Source organism: Notechis scutatus, chromosome 2, assembly GCF_049901735.1.
Source record: "Notechis scutatus isolate UNSWTSFEM ecotype Mainland chromosome 2, rNotScu1.2, whole genome shotgun sequence".
Classification (NCBI taxonomy): domain Eukaryota; kingdom Metazoa; phylum Chordata; class Lepidosauria; order Squamata; family Elapidae; genus Notechis; species Notechis scutatus.
Genome location: NC_142010.1, coordinates 46,921,905 through 46,941,385, shown reverse-complemented (window position 1 = coordinate 46,941,385; position 19,481 = coordinate 46,921,905). Strand labels below are relative to the sequence as shown.

Here is a 19,481-nt window from a genome sequence, read left to right as displayed (position 1 = left end):
AAACTTGGCTACTTCTCCATTACTTATTACTTGGCTTGACTATTAGTTGATTAATCATCACATATTGTGGATGTTTTTACTATTTTAATGTTTTTAAATTGTTTTATAATTTTAAAATTTACAATTGTAAGCTTGCCCAGAGTCACTTGGTTGGATGGCTATAGAGAGGAAGGAAGGAAGGAAGGAAGGAAGGAAGGAAGGAAGGAAGGAAGGAAGGAAGGAAGGAAGGAAGGAAGGAAGGAAGGAAGGGAGGGAGGGAGGGAGGAAGGAAGGAAGGAAGTCCAATAGGTGATAATTTAATGGGATATCCATTCAAGGATGATATTTGGATGGTTGTAGTTTTTCTGACTTCATTTTTTTTTAGAGCTATGCTTATACCAGCCCTGCCTCCAGTGTTCCCACTTATTTACATCGAGCAGGAAAGAAGGAGTTCTGCTTGTTTGGATATGCATGCAGTTCTTTGTAGAATGGGGAATTCTAGGAAGGCAAGATCCCAGGTGCATGAAAGTGAAATCAATTACCAAACTCCCCTACACTGGATGCATTCAGGATGCATACAGACGAGACAGCCATCTATCAGTAATATTTAATTTGGATTCCTACATGGAGCAGGGGGTTAGATTGTAAGATAAGTGCGTCCTTCTAACTCTGTGAATCTATGATTAAATGAATATGAGTAGAAGTCTATCATAGACATCTCAACATAAGAAGGCCACAGATCATGAACTCCATGGACCCCCCCAGCCCTTTTATTCTTGTTAGTCCTGTTCCTGTGTGCCTATAACTGAACAATAGCTGTGACTTGGCAATTATGCATCCACTTCACAAGAGCACAATGATTCTTTTCAAGTCATGAATACTATGTATTTCTGATGAGTACATGAAAGGGAGGTCCTTCAAAACGCAGAAATATTCTTTGACTGAGCACCTGAAAATGAATTATACACGAACTGAATTACTTTGTTAAATATGCTTCTTTTGCTATTGCCTTAAACTGTTCTATTAAAGCTTCTATTATAGACATTCAGCAGCCTTCAGATCAAATCCACATCTCTTCTCATTTCTTAATTATAATGCTGCATATCAAAAGTTAAGACAGGGAACTATTAATGGCTTCCTCTTTTATCATTTATAAAGCTGGCTCAGCTTGGAGCTAGTCTTGACTTCAGGCAGAAAGGATTAGATACCCAAAGACATGGGGCATAGCATACAAGTCTGTAATTATACCCATTTATTTGGAAGAGGAAACTCACATTTAACTATAGAATAAAAGCACAAGGATTACTCAAATTCATTATGTGGCATGCAGAACTTGTAAAGTTCATCTTGGCAACTCCTTCCCTTGGCAAAGCTAGCTCCAGAGCTCAGCCTTATCTGATCAGAGTAGCTACCTTATGCAGAAGCTCTTCTGCAATGCTTCCCTGAATGCTTCCCAAATGGTTATAAATAAAGCATCACTGCACATACACAAACAAGGTACAGTATTTTGAAAGCTCTGATGGTGGCTTGAATTTCTAGCTTTCTTTTCTGATGATTGTATATGTCACTAGTACGATTTTCTTTAAGAGTAAGTAACATTATGCAAAATATGTAAAAGAAGGAAGGAAACACTGAACGAAATTTAGAAATCAAACACCTGAGATATGAGAAAAGAAAATGAAATATGACCAAATAAAGCTTATACTAAAACTATTCATCGTAGCTTTTTATAACTTTCTATTCTGGCGAACTAACTTTGGTTCTATCATGCCTGTACGTTGCTCCGTACATTAATGCATTTATTTATTAGATTTTTATCCTACTTTTATTAATTTATAAGTAACTCAAGGTGGCAAACATACATGAGACTCCTTCCTCCTGTTATTTTCCCCACAACAATCCTGTGCGATAGATTGGGCTGAGACAGCGCGATTGCCCAAAGTCACCCAGCTAGCTTTCATAACTAAGCTTTCATGACTAAAACTCAATGTCTCCTATTTTCTGGGATACCACCTTAATTACTACTTCTGACTTTTATTCATCCAACCACAACTTGTCCTTTCTCTCAACCCATTAATACTTTCTCTGCATATTTGTTTAATATTATGAATATCCATATATATCTACATATTTAGTATTCAAGTATTCACATACTTGTTTAGTATTCTTTTTTTTCCTGTATGACCATACCACTCAATGTGCTTCTTTCATTCTGGTCACATATACTTTTGCATTGATTCAGCAGCCATTTAGTCTTGACCCATTTTATTTGGTTTTGTTTTGTTGTTCCACACATTCCTCTGCAATAAGTCATTCCCACTGCAGCCATTTTGTTTTTTATATTTCTCCAGGCATATTTAACTCTTCCTTCCTCATATACGTGGGTGATGCATGCTCTACTAAGTAGTCATTTTCACTTCTCTTGACACTCATTTATTCCTCAAAGTGGTCAATATAAAACCCAATGTCACTCAATTGCCATATTTATATCTTGTTTGTTTACTGAATATATATATAGTAGTACTGTGCAAAAGCTTTGGCAGTTGTGCAAATATGCTGAAAATTAACAGTGCTTTGAGAAATGTTTAAGTGTTAATAGTTTATTTTTATCAATTAAAAAAATGGAAAATAAATGAACAGAAGAAAATCCAAATCAAATCAATACTGAACCAGTTTGACTGGGATGGAACAAAAATCATTGGCTATGCCACAATACACCACGCATGCAAATTCATTTAAGGCTGGTATTCAACCAACAGATCTGTTAACAAATATGTCTATTTGGAGCCAGCCTGTGAACCCATAAGGAGTTGTATCAATCGAGTGACCAACCAGCCATGACATTGACTATCTCTTCACTTAGTGACCTTCACACATAATGACCAGCTGGTCACCCAACAGGTCACACAGCATGACCAGCCAACACATGACCGACTGACAACATGAGATCAATAAAAGTAGTGAAGAACTGAAACAAGACACTTCAACCAAAGTCCTGCTAAGGATGTCATCTAGCCTGGTGATGAAACATTTGGAAGCTAAACAGCAAGCTCAGAGAACCAACTGCCATGGAGCTACAAATATTTTCTATAATTTCTAAGGTTCTTGCTTCCAAAGGAACTGCTACATATTTCACAGTATTAGCCAGCGGTGGGCTGCTACAGTTCACCCTGGTTCAGGCAAATCCATAGTTAATTTTATGGCCGTTTTATGGCTGGTTTGGTGAACTGGCAAATCCCACCCCTGGCTGGCCCCACCTAACCCACCTCACCCCTCCCAGGAGTCCCCACACAGCCCGTTTTGGATCCCAGGTAAGTACAGGGCCCAGATGGGGAGTGTGAAAAACGGGCCTCCTGGAAGCTGCAGAATGTTATGAACTAACAAAAACCATTTAATAAAACTTATGATAAGCAGGCTTGTAATCCTGCACTTTTGATTGGCCCTTGGATAGCGAACAGGGATTGGTCCTCACGGAACAACCTGATTGGCTATTAGTTTAACATCTCTCATTGGGCAAAAGTTAAGCATTTGGACACAGGTCATTGGTTAATGGGTCAGTAGCTAGCTCTATAAAAGGGCTACTGCTGCCAAGGGTTTTTGCTCTGTTTTCTGATCCTTAATAAAGAGTTGAAGTTCACTAATTCGCTGACTCGTCTCAGTTCCTTGCACCCATGCCCAGAATATAACACTGGCGACGAAGGTGGGATGCAAGAGACGATAGAGCTGACTGAACACTAAAGAGCGCCAAACAGAGCACGTGGCTGAACACGCACCAACGACGGCAACATGGCCAGCGGTGCTATACCACCCGCTCCATTTGACCCGGCAAACGAAGACTGGGACTCATATATGGATCGGATCCAGATGTTTCTGGAGACCAATAACTTAAAGGACGCGACTACCGGCAAGAAACGAGCAATATTCCTGACCCATTGCGGGCCGGCCGTATTTAAGATGGCGAAATCACTTGCAAAACCGGCTGAGGTGAAATCAATGGACTGAGACGCCCTCACTCCCCTCCTAAAGGCCCACTATGCACCCGCAGTACCTACACTTGTACGAAGACACGAATTTTACCAGAGGGACCAACGGAAAAGCGAAAGTCTCGCAGACTACATCGCTGACCTCCGGAACTTGGGAGGCCTCTGTGGGTTCTCCAACCTCGAAGAAGCTTTGCGAGACCGCATAGTTCTGGGATTAGATGACCAGACGGTGCAGAGCAAGATCATGGCCAAGGGGGACATCGATCTTGCTGATGCCATCGCAGACGCTACTGCAGCAGAAGCAACCAGGAAGTTGGCCGCTCGAATGCGCCGCACCAACGCACCGCTCCGTCAACTCGTGAATGACACCTCGCCTCGCCCCGAGAGGCACTCAACAACGGCGCACCATGAAGACCTGGAATCCCCATCAGAAAGTGATGAGGAAGAGGTCAACCGACTCCGGTCAGAACGAGACCAACAAAACCAACGATTCCCGCGACAATGCGCGGGTTATGGGGCAAACCACCCACGATCCGATTGCAAATTCCTCGACGCACTCTGCCGTTCCTGTGGAAAAAGAGGCCACATTGCAAAGGTCTGCAGAAGCAAGCGAGGGTCCAGTCCAAAGCGCAGGGAGAATAACTGCAGCCAGTCTTCGGGATTCGCGTCCGCAAATCGGAACCACCAGAACCACCAATGGAACAACCACTCCTACAGAAATAAAACACCTGCCTCTTCAACGAGACGAGAAGAGGCGCACCAAACCATTACCATCGGCCACACTACATCCTTAGATGCAAGAAAGATCCGAGTGAAGGTCGCCATCGAGAACCAACCTTGCGTGATAGAAGTCGACTCGGGGTCGTCCCTCTCAATGGTTTCCTGGAAGACCTTCAAGCAACTAATCCCGGCCATCCGTCGTCAGGACCTCAGCCCCCAAAGGATCATACTCAAGGATTACCAGGGCAACAGAATCCCGGTCGTCGGTTCCAGCCAAGTCCAAGTCTCCTTCAAGAATCGTATCGCATCACTTCCGCTGACTGTCGTCGATCGTGACCGGCCTAGCTTATTAGGCCTACAATGGTTCACACCGCTCGGGATCGAGGTAGCCGGCGTCCACCGAGCTGAGAGCAACGACTGAGAGGAGTCTCTCGTCCAAGAATTCCAGGACGTTTTTTCAGACGAACTAGGCAAGTACAAGGGGACCCCAATATCGTTTAACCTCAACCCTGAAGTAGCTCCCATCCGCCTTAAGCCTCGTCGGGTGCCTTTTGCACTAAAACCAAAGATCGACGAGCAACTCGATAAATTAATAGCCCAGGGCGTTTTAGAACCAACCGACCACGCCCGTTGGGAAACCCCAATTGTAACACCCATTAAACCAGATGGATCATTAAGAATTTGTGGGGATTATCGGGCCACTTTGAACCACGCACTTCAGCAAAGTGCTTACCCGGTACCGGTGGTTCAACACCTTCTCCACTCCTAGGGTGGTGGGAAGATATTCGCTAAATTGGATTTGGCACAAGCGTACCAACAGTTGCCCGTTGATGCGGAAACTGCGGAAGCACAAACTATCGTTACGCATAGAGGCGCTTTTAAGTGCAATAGACTCTAATTCGGAGTGAGCGTAGCTCCGGGAATTTTTCAAAGTTTAATGGAGAGACTCTTACAAGGCATAAAAGGGGTCGTACCATATTTTGATGATGTTTTAATCGCCGCCCCTAATAGAGACATCTTAGAAAAACGTCTCAGAATGGTTCTAAAGAAATTTAAAGACGCTGGCCTGAAGGTTAAAAAAAATAAATGTCAACTGTGTACTGAGAGGGTGGAGTTCCTGGGATACCTTCTCGATAGTCAAGGAATCCATCCCACTGATAACAAACTAAAAGCGATTAAAAACGCCCCAACGCCCAAAAATAGAACAGACCTCCAAGCCTTTCTGGGGCTCATTAACTTCTACAATATTTTCTTGCCCCAGAAGGCGACTGTAGTGGAGCCCTTACACAGACTTCTTGATAAAAGAGCTACCTGGGTCTGGGGACTTCGAGAGGAGCGCGCCTTCCAACAAGTGAAAGTCTTGCTAACCTTCGATGCTGTTTTGATGCAGTACAACGAGACTTTACCCTTAACTATTACTTGTGATGCTTCACCGTTTGGAGTGGGAGCAATCTTAAGCCATGTACTACCAAACGGAAATGAAGCACCTATTGCGTTCTTCTCACGAACATTATCAAGGGCTGAAAGGAACTATAGCCAACTCGATAAAGAGGTCCTTGCTGTTGTGTCTGCTGTGAAGCGCTTTCACGAATACGTGTATGGACGAGCATTTACAATAGTCACAGATCACAAACCATTGCTTGGTATTATAGCGGGAGACAAGCCAACCCCCTATATATTATCACCAAGAATGACTCGTTGGTCTGAGTTCCTAGCTGCCTACAATTATTTGTTGCAACATCGCCCGGGGAAAGCCATTCCCCACGCTGATGCATTGAGTCGTTCTCCACTTCCGGAAGCCGTCGACGACCCAGCTCCAACCCTCACGACACTCCAAATCGAAACGCTGCACTCGCCGCCACTAACAGCGAGAGACATCGCAATCGAGACAAAACGGGATCCTGTCCTGGCATGAGTCCTCAGCTGGGTCGAACGAGGATGGCCAGCCGACCAAATCCATGACGATTTCGCACCATTCAAGAATCGGCAGACAGAGCTTTTCTCCCAGAAAGGTTGCGTTCTCTGGGGGGATAGAGTAGTCGTCCCAGAGAGGCTACAACAGACTGTTTTAAAAGTATTACACGAGGGACATCCGGGCATCGTGCGCATGAAGGCGCTCGCACGAAGCTACGCGTGGTGGCCAGGCATCGATAAGCAAATTGCAGCCTGGGTAACCACGTGCCAGAAGTGCCAAGACATTAGCAACACCCCACCTAAAGCGACGCCAACCGAGTGGGAAACCCCTCGGGGTCCGTGGTCCCGTATCCACGTTGATTTTGCGGGACCCACCAAAGGATACACGTTTTTATTAACAGTTGACGCCTATTCAAACTGGCTAGAAATCCAGAAGATGAAGACAACCACAACAGAGTGAGTCATTAATAAACTGAATAAATTATTCGCAACGCATGGGTTACCAGATGTTTTAGTTTCTGATAACGGGCCCCAGTTCACGGCCCTAGCTTTTGAACAGTACCTAGCGGACTGAGGCATCCGCCACGCGCTCACCTCGCCAGCGCACCCTGCGGCCAACGGAAGGGCGGAGCGAATGGTACAATTCGTCAAAAAAAACCTACATAAAATGGACTATGGGGACATTGACGACAAACTCAACCGAATACTCCTGCTCCAACACATCACCCCACACAGCATCACGAATAAGACGCCTGCCGAACTACTAATGGGACGGAGACTTCGCTCTCACCTCGACCGCCTCCATCCCTCTTATTCACCAGAAAAACCCTTTGGATCCAGCGGGAAATGCCGCGAATTCAAGGTAGGCGACTTGGTGTTTGCTAAAAACTTTTCTGGCGAACCATTATGGGTCCCTGCAACTATTACCCAACCCACCGGCCCCAGATCCTACCGCCTACAGACTAATGACGGGAGAGCATGGAAACGCCATATAGGTCAACTTCGATCCAGATTGGCACCCACCTCCCGTGACTTCCCTAATTCACAAACTAAGGGGTAGGGGATATTGAGGAGGCCGAAAATGGAATAGATGACGACGTAATCACGGGGACCCAGCAACCTAACCGAAGAAACGCGCAACCTGAAGAAGAATCAGGGAGCGGGGTGATATCTCCGCCCAGAAATAGTATGAGGGAGGCAAGCCCACGGGACCCGGAAGTAAGCCTAGAAGAGTGGGATAACAACAACGAGAGTCGCGCCGAGTCCTCCCGCGCGGAAACGGAACTAGCCGTACCAGAAAACCTTGATAGCGTTCCACCAGAATCGGACTGCAGACAAAAACCGGTGGAACTGCGAAAATCAAACAGGCAGGTGAAACGACCTGCATATCTACGCGAGTATGTTACCACACCCCTCAAACGGAACCTAGGGGGGAGGGGTGTTATGAACTAACAAAAACCATTTAATAAAACTTATGATAAGCAGGCTTGTAATCCTGCACTTTTGATTGGCCCTTGGATAGCGAACAAGGATTGGTCCTCACGGAACAACCTGATTGGCTATTAGTTTAACATCTCTCATTGGGCAAAAGTTAAGCATTTGGACACAGGTCATTGGTTAACGGGTCAGTAGCTAGCTCTATAAAAGGGCTACTGCTGCCAAGGGTTTTTGCTCTGTTTTCTGATCCTTAATAAAGAGTTGAAGTTCACTAATTCGCTGACTCGTCTCAGTTCCTTGCACCCATGCCCAGAATATAGCACAGAAGGCCAGTAACGGATTCGTTTCTGGCCTCCAAAGGGACTCTGGAACCCAGGGAGGCCATTTTCACCCTCCTGGAGGCTCAACGAAAGCCTCCAGAGCCCAGGTAGGGCAAAAAATAGCTCCCCCACTGTGGTGAAGGCCGACTAGGCCACGCCCACCCAGCAACCGGGAAGAGAACTGGTTGCTAAATTTTTGAAGCCCACCCCATTCCTCCAAATGTTCAATATTAACTTGCCTCAAACATCCTTTTGAGGATGGAATTATAGTTTTACTTTTCAATGAAAGATGAATAATGATTGATCCAAAGAGCCCAACTATCATGATAAGAGAAGAGATAAACCTTGTCTTTTCTGATTCCTAGCATCACTTCTGCAAGCAAGGGAAACAGAACACAATGTATAAGTACCATCTTGACATACATTAATTATATTTATATATAACATTTTATGAGCTTTAGGAATTATAGATAAGTATTTCTTTCAAGATAGTGGTTTTTTTTAAAAAAATGGCACTCCTGTTTCTTTAAAACTAATTTATAAATAAAATACATATATGTTCTAATAGCATTTGGCTTAGATTTCAAAAGAACAACTTATTATTTAATCTTGAATATGATGACTTCATGAATTATAAGTCTTTATGGATGTACGAGCTTGAATATGACAGCATATTACAGCAATATCTATAGTGAGATTTGCTCAACAAAGTGTAAGAGTCAGCATAATTTAAGCTATTTCAGTATTTAGTCCAAAGTCCATTTTAAAAAAACCCAAACATTTTCTATAATTTCTAAGGTTCTTGCTTCCAAAGAAACTGCTACATACTTCACAGTGTTAGCCAGGGATGGGCTGCTACCGGTTCTCCCCAGTTCAGGCAAGGGAAATGTTCGGGCTCTATTAACATTACTATTATTGCTACAACTAAACAATCTCTAAAAGCATTTTAATATTAAATACAAAAACAATTCTGGTCATTCTGTTTATATGGATTTATTTTATTATTTCATTTCATTTAGCCAACCTATCATGTAAAGTATAACTCTGGGACACTAATAATAATAATAAAACCAGAAATAAGTAAATCAAGAGCCTGGTCCACAATTGCCAGTAGGTCAGATCATATAATCTTCAATCTCCAACCTCACCCTAGTCCAGCGTCTGTGGAAAAGCCAAAAGCCTTCAGGGGTGTCAAACTCAATTTCATTGAGGGGCACAACAGGGTTGTGTTTGACCTTGGGGGGGCAGTGGTGGGCGTGGCCAGCATGGGCGTGGCCAGCTTGACATCACTCGTGTCAGGAGCGCCTGTGGTGGCCTGAGTGCTCTGCCAGCAAAAAAGGCTCCTGAGCTCCGTTTTTGGCTATGACGGCCTCCTGTAACCCTCTGCCAGCAAAAATGGAGCTAGGGAGGGACACATGCACCCTTCCCGAGCTCCATTTTCACTGGCAGAGGCTCTGAGGCGGGTGTTTCCAGGCCAGCCCCACAGGCCAGATCTAAGCACCCTGCAGGCCGGATCCAAACCCAGGCTTGAGTTTGACACCCCTGCTTTACAGCTTTCCAAAAGACTAAGAGGGTGGGGACCTCTCAGATACCAGAGGGAAGGAGTTGCTTGGCAAGGCACACTTCTTATATCTCAAATCCTGACAACACTTAAATGCACAGAGCATCGACCACCCTCTAAATAACTCTAGGTGGCTATTGAGCATCCCCCACTGTATTTGGGCGTACTTGATAGCAGAAAGTCTTCAGATCTGACTGGAATACAAAAATTGCTGTTTCACTGAACCAAACAAAAAGAACAAATTGTTTGTGCCATTTACAGGACTCATGGCCAATATTCCCTTGAGAACTAAAGGATTAAAAAAGATATTTTGCCCTTTTCTCCCAAAGTAAGGAGTCTTTATTTAAATTTTTAATTGGATTTTTTCCACCCATCTTTTATCAAAATGACCCTGGGTGGGGAATAAATTATCCCAAAGTAGGAAATCTTCATGAACAAAACTGTAGAATGCAACATTATAATGAAACTATCTCCCTGCCTTGGCATGATGAGCTTCCAGAGGTATGAATGAAAGCAAGAGCCATAATTTAAAACACCACCTCCAAGATGGTAACTATACAGCACCATTTTGGCTTCTCTGGTTTTCTCTGCTATCTCTTCCCATCATCTATCTACCTTCCCACAGTAATTACATTCTCCAGGGAGGGAGTGACAGACGCTGCTGGATGAGTTCTGTGGCCTCTCTGGAAACAAAATTTAAAAACCAGAGGAATTAATTACAATAGAAGTTTCTGCCTGAAGCTTAACTGATAGGCTGGAAATTTTAAATTGGCAACTGGAAAATCTGGCCAAGGTTTCTGCTGCCACAAGGACACAATCTTTCTACTCCTGGGCTGTTTGGCTTGTGTAAAGTGGAAGATGCCTTTTAATGTGACAGTATTCTTACAGCTTTTTGCTTGGGGAAATGGAACTCCACACTCCATTAATCTGTACAGACGATGATTTATTCAGGCATGGTGAATACATGCATCTTCTCATATCTGCCTGGAAACAGGATTTGGAAGATGGGATTCTTGACTAATATTACTCAACATGCAAAATACAATAACGCTCAGCTTGGGATTGTTTTACCAATGTAAAGGGTGTTTCATAAGATCACATGGAACTTATGAGTACAATATTCTGCATGGGACACAATCTTTATGAAATCTTTATTTACTTATACTTTTTAAAGTATTATTTAAGAAAATTGACACAATAACCCCTTGTATAGATACTAGCTGAACAGTCAGACTCTCCTGCAGAAAGTGTGAGATATGAGAAACAATAGATGCTGGAGTTCTGGAGGGTAAGAGGTGAGGATGGTATCAATAATCCACCTAAAAGGAAGACATGCCTATAGAACTCCCAGTCTGCAGGGTGGATGCATCATGTGCTGGTCACGCCCATGCCTGGTTTAGCAAAGGAGGGGGGGAAAGTCCCAATATGTCAAGTGATGCTGCCATGACAACATGAGTTTGACACCCCTGCTATAGAAGAAAGTATTGAGCTCTTCAGGAGGCAGCAGATGAATTCAACTAGTCTGCCGATAGAAGACAAAGCACTTCAAGTACTGACCAGTAATTGGTTCATCCCCTCCATTTACTCATTAGATGCCAGATGATACAAAGTTTAAAAGTCTAACAGCTGGAAGAGAGCTTTCCAAAACTTCAATATAAATTGAGAGCCAAAAATCACATGACTGACTAATTCTCTGTATTTAAAAATTTGGTCAGACAGTCTCATGAACCAATAAAAGATCCTTGAAAGCAATAAAACAAGTCATTGTGGCAAACAAATTGACACACACATGTAATCAGAATTCTGAGGTGTTACTGGTGAAGTGAGGGATTTCAGCCATACCAGGGAGACCAAGAAAGAAATGCAACAGGATGAGCTAATTCTACTTTATTGTAGGGCTATGTTAACAGAATCTTGCAGGGTTGAAGTACAGGTCCCTCCCATCTCCTTTTCTCCCATAAAAAATTAGGCTGGATTTCTTCTAAGCCTCTTGCCCTGCTCACTATCAGCTGTGAACTACACTGCCTCTTATCTGACCATTCCCTAGGCAGCATCTGTAACCCTAACCCTAATCCTAACCCACAAGGTCACCCTCACAAACCATTACATAAAGTAAACCAGATGAGTTTTCAGGAACAATTTTGGCAGTGGTGGGATTCAATTTTTTTTACTACTGGTTCTGTGGGCGTGGCTTGTAAAATCTCCAGTCAGAGGTTGTATTTGCCAGTTCTCTGAACTACTCAAAATTTCCACTACTGGTTCTCCAGAACTGATCAGAACCTACTGAATACCACCTCTGAATTTTGGTCTAGCAACAAACATGCAAGATGCAATACTATTCTCGCAATCTAATCTCATTCTCAGCCATCAGAATTCTCTAAGCACCTGATACAAAGTTTTAAACCCGCCCCTGTGTTCTGGTTTCTATTGTATAACATAATCTTTCATATTTAGTGCCATATTTAGTATTAAAAGATGTGATTGAGGTTCCCTTTATATTCCCTGTTAGGGTTGGGTGGGGGGGTTGGCACTTAAAATCTGACTGTTCCCTCAGACATTTGGGTCAGGATGTTAATTAATTCACTCAGTTGACTGGCTGACTGATACAATGTTGCTTTGAGGTATTGTTTTCACCTCTTACCTGGACTTTTAGTGAATTATGGTTGTTTGCTTTATTGTAGTGAACTTTTGAAATTTTGTACACCACTCAGAGGCATTGTTAACCTGTATAATAAATGTGTAAATAATACATATTTACACATGTACTTGCCTATCTTTTTCACTTCAAAATAGGAAAAAAAGGCATGTTCTATTGGTTGTGTGTCTACAAAATTGTCAGGTTCTGTCCCCATTGTTAGTTCAGAGAGTTGAGGGGAAACTACACTACTCAAAAAAATGAAGGGAATACAAAAATAAGACATCCTAGATCTGAATGAATGAAATATTCTTATTAAATACTTTGTTCATTACATAGTTGAATGTGCTGACAACAAAATCACACAAAAATTATCAATGGAAATCAAATTTAGCAACCCATGGAGGTCTGGATTTGAAGTTACACTCAAAATTAAAGTGGAAAAAACCCACTACAGGCTGATCCAACTTTGATGTAATGTCCTTAAAACAAGTCAAAATGAGGCTCAGTAGTGTGTGTGGCCTCCATGTGCCTGTATGACCCCCCTACAACGCCTGGGCATGCTCCTGATGAGGTGGCGGATGGTCTCCTGAGGGATCTCTTCCCACACCTGGACTAAAGCATCCCCCAACTCCTGGACAGTCTTGTGGTACAAAGTGGCATTGGTGGATGGAGCGAGAAATGATGTCCCAGATGTGCTCAATTGGGTTCAGGTCTGGGGAACGGGTGGGCCAGTCTATAGCATCAATGCCTTCGTCTTGCAGGAACTGCTGACACACTCCAGCCACATGAGGTCTAGCATTGTTGTGCATTAGGAGGAACCCAGGGCCAACCGCACGAGCGTATGGTCTCAGAAGGGGTCTAAGGATCTCATCTTGGTACCTAATGGCAGTCAGGCTACCTCTGGCGAGTACATGGAGGGCTGTGCAGACCCCTAAAGAAATGCCACCGCACACCATTACTGACCCACTGCCAAACCAGTCATGCTAGAGGATGTTGCAGGCAACAGAACATTCTCCACGGCATCTCCAGACCCTGTCACATCTGTCACATGTGCTCAGTGTGAACCTGCTTTCATCTGTGAAGAGCACAGGGCACTAGTGGTGACTTTGCCAATCTTGGTGTTCTCTGGCAAATGCCAAACGTCCTGCACGGTGCTGGGCTGTAAGCACAACCCACACCTGTGGACGTCGGGCCCTCAAACCACCCTCATGGAGCCTGTTTCTGACCATTTGAGCAGCCATGTGCACATTTGTGGCCCACTGGAGGTCATTTTGCAGGGCTCTGGCACTGCTCCTCCTGTCCCTCCTTGCACAAAGGCAGAGGTAGCGATCCTGATGCTGGGTTGTTGTCCTCCTACGGCCTCCTCCACGTCTCCTGATTTACTGGCCTGTCTCCTGGTAGTGCCTCCATGCTCTGGACACTACGCTGACAGACATAGAAAACCTTCTTGCCACAGCTCGCATTGATGTGCCATCCTGGATGAGCTTCACTACCTGCGCCACTTGTGTGGGTTGTAGACTCCGTCTCATGCTACCACTAGAGTGAAAGCACTGCCAGCATTCAAAAGTGACCAAACCATCAGCCAGAAAGCAAAGGTCTGTGGTCACCACCTGCAGAACCACTCCTTTATTGGGGATGTCTTGCTAACTGTCTATGCTTTCCACCTGTTGTCTGTTCCATTTGCACAACAGCATGTAACATTGATTGTCAATCAGTGTTGCTACCTAAGTGTACAGTTTGATTTCACAGAAGTGTGATTAACATGGAGTTACACTGTGTTGTTTAAGTGTTCCCTTTATTTTTTTGAGCAGTGTATTTTGCTCCCATGCTATGTTTTCCAGGGTCTTTTCTTACAACATTATTGGTTTTCTATTTTTTTTGCATATCATTTTATTAAAGATTTTATTACAATAGTGTAAACTAATACAAGTTAAACTAATACAAGAAAAAAGAAGAGTTAAAAAAAGAAAAATATATGGTAAAAAAGAAGAAAAAGAAGAAAAAAAAATATTAAAAAGTGACTCCCAATCTTTATTAAAAGTATTGATAATTCAGTTACTCTTTACCCATTACAAATAAGCATCTTTTCATCCCATATTCCATTTCTTATGTATAAAAAATCTATAAATTTTTTCAAGTGGGGAGGATCAGCAAAAAGTATGTAAAAGTTTGCCAGAATTTTCGAAATAAATGTATTATTTTAACCTTGATCAAGTACAACTTTATATTCCTTACTTTTACTTCTAATACTATTAATCCTTAGTTCATTCAAATTGTTATAAGATTTGATTTCTCTTCAATTCTTCTTTATCCTATCATAAGGAGTTCTTCCATGGTTTAACAAGCCTTTTTTGTAGATAGAAAAACATTTTCCAGGACATCTGTTTGTTTGTCATTTGTATTTCTCCTTTCATTTTTAAAATCTCAACTTATTTCTTTTGTATATAAAAAAATGTTCTTTTCCAAATTATTCTCTTGGCCTGTCATGTTTAGTTTCACTTTGAATACTTTCTTTGTCTTATCAGATAAAAACTGTTCCAGCTCTGCAATTTCCTCATCGATATTTTTTGGACATAATCCATAGAATTCGGTATCATTACTAAGAGTGTTGATACTATAGCTATTAATATCTGGCTCCATTCTTCAAAGATCTCCTTTAATATTCCCATTGTTATGATATTTTATATCATTTTGTAAAGTCTCAGTTAGCCAACATCATAAACTGGTTTGTATTTTTTCCTTATGCTTAGAATGTTTAGTCTTCTCCTATTTTAAAATAATAAAAGTCTTTATATTTGTTACGAGCCAAGATAGCCAAAATAATTCTGATTCCCAAGAAGCTATTTATTTTTTTACAGTTAATTCCAAAATCTTATAGTGCAAATCAATATTCCAAATTTAACTGAGCCCTTAATCCACTTGTAACTTTCTTAGAACATAATCTTATTTAGTTTCCTGCAGTTTATTTCAAATTCTTTAAGTTCTTAAGCTTGTAATTAATTTTTCTTTTGTTCAGAGCTAAAGCAAAACTGACCCAGAAACTTTTCAAATTTGTTGTTGAGGGTCTCATTTAGAACCTCCTCTAAGCTCCAAGATGGTTAATAGACAATTTCTGAAAGTGTTTAGAAAGTGAGGCTTGCAAATCTAGTGTCCTTTAAAAGGCTCCACCAAGGTTGCAAGCCAGGTAGCTAATCCCTTCCTCTCCTGGTGCTCAACCTGCAGCAGACTGCTGTCCTGAGAAGCAGCCAACTGGAGTACATCTGGGCAATCTCCCATCCTCTCATTATCTGGAGAGTTTCAGAAAAACCAGGTTCTTTGGTCCTTGCTGTGGCCATCAGTTCCTCTTTTGTGGAGTGTCTTCTGTTTGCCAGGCCTTCCCTGGAAGCCTCTTTTCTTACAACTTTCTAACAGCTTGTTCTGTTTACTGCTACTTATCTAATTATGGAATATTGCCTGCTCCATAGGATGTTATTTTCTAACAAAGGCAACAATGCAATATCCAAATATGCCCTCTTGCTTTTAATTGGTTCCCTTTTCTTGTCTGATGTGGTGATTCAAGAACATGGTGTTTGCCACAGCGATTGCATTACATTTTATAAATATTCCATAAATGGTTGACTCCTCTTTTTTGTTTGTTTATATTGAATAAAGCATAATTTCTACCTTCATTGTGATAAACAAACAAATGTCTACTTTTCATTTGTTTGCTAAAATAGTACCAAAGTTACAATTATTGGAAAGAAAATAATGCCACTTCCTGATGCTCAGAAGAGAGCATTTTAAAGAAGACTATCACTAAAAGGTCACAGTAATTTTTGTGATGAGTGAAACTGCAATGTGACTAAATACATTTTATAGTCTGTTGAGCATCAAAATAGGAAAGTGTCTCTTGCACAGATCTTCCATAGTGGCAGAATGTAAAGTAGAAAATCTTTATGCTTAATGGAATGAAAATGTTATATAAAGCTCAGTTGGTTTTGCACGCTTGCTTACTTCTTTACTTATTTGTCTCTGTCTGTGTATAAGTATGCACATGTGTAAGCATTTGCTGGCTGATTATCTTTTGAAGAGATCATCCACAAATGGCCTCTTTGATTCCTATCTTATAGTATACACTAAAAATAAAGAAATCTAACATGTTTTTAAAACCTATTGGCAAATATAAAATGAATTCTCCAGAACTATTGTTTCCATTTAGAAGGAATAATACTAAAACAGAATATGTAGTATTGGTTATATAGTATTGGGATTTCTCCACAATACTGGTATTTATATAAGAAAAGCGAGGATACAAATTTCATCTGTAGATTTATTTTTAACTCAATGATTTGTTGTATTTTAAGAGAAGGTAATAAGTTATTAAAATTGTTTATACTTATTGTTAAGAAGGGGGAAGTAATTTATGTATATATCCTCTTTTACTTTTTTCCCCTTTCTTTTCTACACTATTTTTTGGATAGCTTTTTTTTTAGTTTGCATTTGTTTTATCTTTTTAATTGACAGGCATGATTTTTCTAGTCCCATTCATTCCTAGACTTTTCAAACACACACACTCTCTCTCAGACATTTTTACCTTATCACTGCTTTTTTTCTATAATTGAAGATTATCCTATATTCTTTTTAATCTGCCAATCTTAGACATTGTTGACTCACACAGTCCAATTTTCTGACACTAGCTATGGCACTGTCAAGTGTTCTGACCATGTTTATCAATGCTACTTATACAGACTGAGTTTAAAAAATATTTTAAAATATAATGTGGTCTGCTTGCTCTAACTAACTCTACACATTTTGTGGTGCATACCTGCCAGCAGTTTCCCTCAGGTTACACTTTGTTCAGTTATCTATGTTTTTCTTCAGCTTTAAGGCAGAGTGTCAAACTCAATTTCATTGAGGGCCACGTCAGGGTTGTGTTTGACTTTGGAGGGGCAGGGGGCGCATGGACAGCTCGACATCACTCATGTCGGGGGGGCTTGTGCTGGCCGAGCGCTCTACCAGAGAAAACGGGCTCCCAAGTTCTGTTTTCGGCCATGATGGCTTCCTGCAACCCTTTGCCAGTGAAAATGGTGCTCAGGAGGGCCACTTGCAGCCCTTGTGAGCTCCGTTTTTGGCTGTGAAGGCCTCCTGCCAGTGAAAACTTGGGCTCCGTTTTTGCTGGCAGAGGCACTGCGGGCTGGTCCTTTGCTGTTTCAAAGGTGGCTCCATGGGCCAGATCTAAGTACCAAATCCAGGCCTTGAGTTTGACACCCCTGCTTTCAGACATCTGGCTGATGATCAACTGTTCTAACATGAGCATAATGTCATTTGCTAACTTGATTGTACTGGCATCTATCTAACCCTCATCCTATTTGATGAACACTGAAGCAAAGAGCAATTTTTCTCCCATTTCTCACAAAAACCATTTTCCCTCTCTTCTTTTACCTTAGCCTCTTGAAGCAGATCTCTCAAAAACTGTGGCTGCTTTCATTCTTGCCCTCCAAGAGATGTGCCAATGTTAGCATGGGACAATGCTCTTGACTTCTTTTCCTTTGCAATCATTTTGACACAGAGACAGGCCTTCTCAGCATCAGTTTACAGATGGGTGAATTGAAATTTACAGAGATGCCTGTCAGGATGATGGCCAATGAGCGATAGACTGAATTTCTGAGCGTCAAGGGTTGACTCTAAAACATAGCTCAGTTCAGCTTCAGAACTTAACCTGTAATGCTTCATAGCTTCTTAAAAAAAGGAGAGCCACTGTGACACAATAATTAACGTGCTGGAGTGGAACTAGAGAAACCCAGGCTCAGGTTCACCCCAATCATGGACCGTACTGGGGAGTTAGTCATTTGAGCTGTTATTGTTGGGATAAAGAAGTTGGGGTGGGAGAAGAACCTCATGCATTTCTCAGAGAAAAAGAGGAACAGAAATTCAATAAAGAAAAGATGGCGTTGCCATTTAGCTTTACTTTCCATTTCATTTTTTAGCAATATTGCTTTTGGTATCTCCCTTATGATACTCTATCCAGGAAGACCAGACCAGCAACAACAGCAGATGTTCAAAAAATTGTCCTACGTGACAAACATTGGACAAGGCCTTTCTCGACCCTGATTCTTTGCTAAGATTTTCTCTTTGTGGAGAGAGATCACCCATAGGTACATGTTTGGTACATCTGACTTTTTTTTCCCTTTGCTGATTGGGACTCTTCCAGAGCAGGCAGGACAATTCACATTTCCACTTCATTACAACATATTAGCTTTCAGAGCCAGCATGACCAAGAGAATAAAAGTCCATATTGACATAGGATATAAGATATAGGAGCCAGCTGCTGATGGCTCAAAGAATCTCTGACACCAATTCTCTCTATATCTGCGGGCAATTTTATCCTTTAGGAGTCTGAAATCCATTTAAATGTTTAACTATGACAACTATGACATTTGGAGTGACTATGTGATATAACTGAGACAAAATACCTGGAGAATTCAGAGGGAGACTAAAATACATAATTTATCAAAAGGTGCTGCATATCCTAGGTTTGCTATAACTTTGTTTGTCAATTGAAATTGAATTTGGGTTTTTTTCCTCAAGGAAAAAAAAAACATCCAAAATGTCAACAGAAGCAAAAACAATTTGGTATATTATTTATCACTGAAGTATGCTGGAAGGAAAATGAATCATCAAACCATCTCTTTCAAGACTAAATATCAGAAGAGTTCAGAGGAAACTGAAAAAAAATGTTAGGAAGATGCATAAAATAATGTTAGGAGAGAAGGTTTATTTAGGACATTTTAATTCCATCCTTTCCCAAGGAGCTTAGAATCCCTTGTATCCACACACAAAGGAAGAATATTCCTTATAACGGTCCTGTGAAATAGATTTGACTGTAAATTGTTGGCCTTGGATTGGTTATCAAGAAAAAGTGAAATTTGGGTTCCTCTGATCTGATTTAG

General features: G+C 41.7%; 1 protein-coding gene across 1 annotated transcript in view; it reads right to left on the bottom strand.

Annotated features, from left to right (window-relative positions):
• GRIP2 (glutamate receptor interacting protein 2) overlaps positions 1-19,481 on the bottom strand; it is a 513,383-nt gene that overhangs the window by 433,852 nt on the left and 60,050 nt on the right. The window lies entirely within an intron of this gene.